The sequence below is a fragment of the Mandrillus leucophaeus genome, unplaced genomic scaffold (assembly GCF_000951045.1).
Source record: "Mandrillus leucophaeus isolate KB7577 unplaced genomic scaffold, Mleu.le_1.0 Scaffold188, whole genome shotgun sequence".
In the NCBI taxonomy this organism is placed as follows: domain Eukaryota; kingdom Metazoa; phylum Chordata; class Mammalia; order Primates; family Cercopithecidae; genus Mandrillus; species Mandrillus leucophaeus.
The window spans coordinates 1,266,102-1,272,101 of NW_012101898.1; the positions used below are offsets into that span (position 1 = coordinate 1,266,102).

At 41.3% G+C, this 6,000-nt stretch overlaps 1 protein-coding gene across 1 annotated transcript in view; it reads right to left on the bottom strand.

The window, feature by feature from the left end:
• The window catches only part of SEMA5A (sema domain, seven thrombospondin repeats (type 1 and type 1-like), transmembrane domain (TM) and short cytoplasmic domain, (semaphorin) 5A), a 372,837-nt gene that overhangs the window by 20,643 nt on the left and 346,194 nt on the right, over positions 1 to 6,000 (bottom strand). The window lies entirely within an intron of this gene.

Here is a 6,000-nt window from a genome sequence, read left to right on the forward strand (position 1 = left end):
GACACTATGTTTAAATCACTACAGAGAGGAATCTGAAAATCTGCAGCCATATGTCGAGTTAGCTATTAAGGGTGCAGTTTTACAATGTGAACATTAGGCCGAACTGGTTTCTTGACTAACCATTTCCATGACAGCTCATAACCCAGCACATGTCTCTGCCTGCTCAAGTTAGCCTCTTGAATTCTTTAGACTGGGCTCTTGGTACCTGTAGACTGGCCTGCCAAATGCTGTGGTCAGGTGGCCCACCTGAATCTGGGAGACTTTAAGACTCAGTCCTTTATTAGCTGATCTTGCTAAAACCAAGACCTCATGTTGGCTTGGGCTTGTGACAATGTCAAATATGATTTTCTCTTTAGCTAACTCCTGACTGTGCCTCTCTCTTGCTAGCCATACCTTCCCTATTATTGCTGAGTCCCAGGACAAAGCTACAGGATTTTGTCAAACAAGGTGTTAGATCCTAATCACGAGTGAAGCACCAATCATAACCACGGCCAACTCAAATAAAAAGCTGAGGAGAGACTCACTATTGCTATATGTAAAGAGTGTCATATTTTAAAGTTCTTTGTAGCCTACACAAAGAAACAGGAGCAACTATGACAGAGGATGCCAAAATCATTCAGGGCATAAGATTGTTTTAGCTAGAATAACTTAGATTGTATTTTAATACGGCTGTCATGATATATTACATCATTATGGTGTAATGCTTCTTTTTAGATATTGGCAAAGGTAAAAAGAAAGCATTTTTGAGAAACCAGAGCAAAAAATATCATCTTTATGACAATATTCTAATTTGCAGAAAGTAAAAAGAAAAATATTTAAACCCAATTTAGAAATAAGTTTGCAATCTAACTGGAAATTTTGTGATTCATTAGTTTACACAAACTTGCAGAATTCAACAGTATTTTCTCTAAAAGTTATATGGTATGTTAGACAGTTAGAGGAACTGATCAAGTATTTGATAATGGCTGTAATATCAGCAATATAAAAGGCAGGCATGTGTTTTCCTAGAACTTTCGAATTTTAAAAAAAACTACCCATATCTATCCTCACTGAAGGAAGCACTTGCTGACAGTTTTTTCTGTTTGCAACCTAAATTGGAGCTTTGTCTCCAGGGAGTACCCTTGCATACCCATGCACCAAGGCAAAAATAAGTCCTTGTGACTTATAGTAACGGCAAGTGTCTTAGATCTTGGCTGTCTAAATGCACACAAGGCAGCTCAGGGCTCAGAAGATTCTAATGTGTACCCTAGATTGTGTCAGGGCCTGATGTACAACCAACCATGTGTTCTGGAGAGCTCTGTATGGTATGATGAACCTGCAGATGAGTGGCCGACAAGTATATGAAAAGATGCTCAGCATCATGAATCAACAGGGAAATGCAAATCAAAACCACAATGACCATCACCTCATACCTGCCAGAATGGCTATTATCCAAAAAACAAAAGATCAGTGATGGCAAGGATGTGGAGAAATTGCAGCCCTTGTACACTGTTGGAGGGAATGCACAATGGTGCAGCTGCTTTGGAAAACAATGTGGAGGGTCCTCAAAAAATTAAAAACAGAGGCCGCGTGTGGTGACTCACGCCTGTAATCCCAACATTTTGGGAGGCCAAGACAGGTGGATCACCTGAGGCCAGGAGTTCGAGACCAGCCTGGCCAACATGGTGAAGCCCTGTCTCTACTAAAAATACAAAAATTAGCTGGGCATGGTGGTGCACATCTGTCATCCTCACTACTCAGGAGGCTGAGGTAGCAGAATCGCAGGAACCTGTGAGGCGGAGGTTGCAGTGAGCTGAGATGGCACCAGTGTACTCCAGCCTGGGTGACAGAATGAAACACCATCACAAAATAAAATAAAAAATAGATAAAGATAGAATTACTGTAAGATCTAGCAATCCCACTTCTGGGTATATAACCAAAAAACTGAAATTAGGATCTCTGAGAGACATCTGCATTCCCATGTTCACTGCAGCATTTCTCACAATAACCAAGATTTCAACACAACCTAAATGTCCATCAAGAGATGAATGGATAAAGCAAATGTGGGAGGTACATACAATGAAATATTATTCAACCTTAAAAAATGAGATCCTGCCAGATGCAACAACATGGATGAACCTAGGGGAGGACATTATGCTATGTGAAACAAGTCAGACACAGAAAGACAAATAATATGTCATTCCACTTAGATCAGGTATCTAAAATAGTCAAACTCATAGAAGCAGTGAGTAAAATGGTGGTTGCCAGGGACTAGGGGAAGAGGGAAATGGAGAACTGCTGTATAGCTGGCATAAACTTCCAGTTATTCAAAATGAGTCAGAGCTAGAGATCTACTATACGTCGTTGTATACCTATACTTAACAATACCGTATTGTGCATTCAAAAGCCTGTTAAGAGTGTAGGTAGATTTTATGTTGAGTGTTCTTACCACAGCAAAAACAAAAACAAAAACAGAGACTAAATGGGCTCATTTCAATGGTTCCATAATCACGCAACATCTAATGATCTCACACCAGGAAGCTGATGTACATAATATACCCTGTGATATTTCAAACAGTATTTATTCCTGTCCACATTTCTACTCACATGTATGCCAATGTGTATGTGATCTAGTCTAATAAATCCTCTCCCACACACACACCAACTGTCCATCTGGTATCATGGTAAATTCTCCTGGCACAGGATTGTTAAACAGAGAGAATGGAGTTGTTGTTTGAATAACCGTTTAAGAGAGCATTTGGAACAGATCCAGTTGCTGAAACATTCCCACTTGAGAGTTCAAATTGCAAGATCACACTCTACCTCCACCAATTTCAGCAGTCAAATAACTGGGGAAATGGATGTTTCTAGTACAGACGGAACTCAAAGGAGGCCTGGAACCGCGTCCTCACTCTGTCCGGGAGTTGCTTAGTCTGCAATTGCCCTACGTCCCCAGACCAATCCTAATGCGGTGCTTGCTTTCTGTCCTCTCGATCCTGTCCTGAGGTTACAGATTTCAACCTACATCATGGAGCCGTGATGTAGGACATTGATTATTGTACTAACAGTTCATATGAGAAAGGCCAAAGCATTTCTAAAATAGATATTACAGAATACAAATCTTAATGAAATAGTCCTCACTGTGAGGGAGCCTGCACAACCTGGTGGGGAAGTAGAAAGTTGCAGAGCCAAGAAAACAAAACAAATGTAAGCCACTGTGCAAGGCACAGCGTGTCAGGGGCCTGAGCGAGGCTGAGCCACTAAAATAGATTTTTTTCCCCCTGCTATCTGAACTCTACTGGACTAAAAAAAATAACATTAGTAATAATAATAATTAAAATAATAAACTCATTCAATTATCCCATCTCCATCCTCACAACTGCCCTGGGGGTTGTTCCAGAAATGAATGACTTGAGGCACAGAGAGGTTAGGTCCTAGGCAAGTGAGTGGGAAGCTGGGGCTGGAACACTAGCAGGCTGGGCACAGAACCCGACACACAAGCACAGGTTATGGCTTCCCATAACTCCTCCCATGTTGCTAAAAATCACATAGGAATCTCCTCATGGCTTGAATCACCACCTAATTTAGCTCAAGAAACACTGGTTCATGGGAAGATCAGACAAACAAACTCAGGCTCAGATCCATGGTGCTTTCAAGGAATCAAAGCAATTAATTATAGGAAATTATTTTTGATAAAATGAAATTTATACACGAAGTGACTTGCTAGAAGAAGATAACATTCTTGTTGTAGAGATTCTAGCTAAATATTCCACCCACTACAGTAAGATGAAAAACAACGGCAGTAACCAATATACAATTGCCAGAGATCTAAATAGCAAAGTAAAAACTAAATAACTAAGGTTTGCACAACAGGCTTCCTGTGTGTGATCAGAGATGTGAAGCCCTTCACTCACAGTCTCTCAGGACATGGGCAAATGTGGTATTGATTCTCCAGCATACTGAGGTCTGGACTACATAGGTTTGCACTGCAGGATGGCTATGCTCTCTGCTCCTAAGGATCTCTAAGAAGAAATTTCCTCCACCCACTGCCCCCTGCCTGGCTCCACTTCAAAGTATGGACTCAAGCACTCCAAGAATGAAAAGGAAGAGAGAGTTCTGAGCACACCAGAGATGCCTAAGAGATTTGTCTACAGGACACACGACTGCCAGAATTATTCTTTTGATTCAAAGAGTCTGTCTCTCCATTAGATTTAGTGTTCCTTCCCCCATAGAATTATTTTTGCAAAATACAAAACAGAACCATCTTAGTTAAGTCTGATGAAAAGAGTTTGTGTTTACTTCATTAGGTTTTATGGGGTCTAAGCCAAACTCTGAGGTTACTTTCCTCTTAGCTGAACATTACTTAGCAACAAAAAAACATCTGCTGTCTGTACCTTTGTAGGTCAAGGTCTGGAATCTTTAAGGCTAAATCGAATATGCATTGAGGAAAAGGAGTAAAGGAGAAATAATTAGCTATTTCTCAGTGCTGGGGTAAATTATGTAGGTGAAGGTGAATAAAGTGATCATTTCAGCATGGGCTTGACTTAGAAACCTTATTATAGTTTATTATGCACATTAGTCTTAGAGGTAACGTTTTTTCATTGATTAATTTAAAATGTATTTTTACATTCTCTGGTTTATTTTATTTCTATTTCGAGACAGAATCTCACTCTGTCACCCAGGCTGCAGTGCAGTGGCATGATCTCAGCTCACTGCAAACTCTACCTCCTGGGTTCAAGCAATTCTTCTGCCTCAGTCTCCTAAGTAGCTGGGATTACAGGTACATGCCACCATGCCAGGCTAATTTTTTCTTTTTAGTAGGAATAAGGTTTTGCCATGTTGGCCAGGCTGGTCTCAAACTCCTGACCACAAGTGATCTACCCAACTCAACCTCCTAAAGTGCTGGGATTACAGGTGTGAGCCACCGTGCCTGGCCGATTTATTCTCATATTTAATTTTAATGAGAAAATATATTTTTAAATAAAATACACTGTCCATTTGTAATTATCCACTATGAACCCAACAGGGTTAAAAAGGAGTAAATTCGCAGTGGAGAGTATCCTAAATGAGACAGGAATTGACCTCTAACTGGCTTCCTGGTGACTATGCAGCTCAGCATTCACACCCCTAGCACTTCCAACCCTCCCTGCTGGGTTATGCCTTGTCATACGTTTAGGAATTTCCCAGGCAGGGGAAGCACCACTCAGCCCTGACTCACCCACTGCCTAGTGCAAAGTGACATGGGCCACTCTGAATGACTCCACAACACTCTGCAGAATCTTGGCTTTTGAAAAGAAAATGAGGACAGAGTTATTTCAACATATTAAAGTTATGTATACATGGTATTGGCTTGACCACCAAATAACTAAAATGAGAGCAACCAACAGATCATGTTAATAGAGTGTCTCTGAGATGAGTGGTGACCCTTTGTACTTGTGCACTAGGACAGCATCCAAGTGTCTGGAGGAATCTGCACATCCTATCCATGGCAACAAGGATAGGGTCTGGAGCCCAGGGAGACAAGGGTGAGTGGAGGGACCCTGACATTCCCATGACGTCTGCCCCTGTTCCAGTTTATAGCATGGACCTGAGTCTAGCGAGCTCGCCCACAGGATTCCTCTCAGCCCCCAGAGGAGGACTTCTTCCACTGGGGCTATGGGAAAGAACAGTTCAGTGACCTTTCCCAGCCTCTCAGCATCAGCTTGGCTGGGAAAGCTGGGTGGGCAGAGGACGAGTCTCCTGAGGCTGGAGAAATTCAAGCAGAGACACCCTAGGAGGAGCCAGGCAGCTGATAAGAGCAGAAACATTATCGGGAGCCTCAGCTACAAATCTGGAAACTATATATTTTCAGTTTTATATATATGTTTATTCATCTATCCATTCATCCATCCACGTACCCAATCCAATGAATGGTCATTGAATATCTGCTACAAGCAAGTTTTTTGATGTAAGAACTCAGAAAGTGTTATCTACTAGAAATATGTTAATATTCTATGCCTTTAAAAATGTTGTATCCAGCTT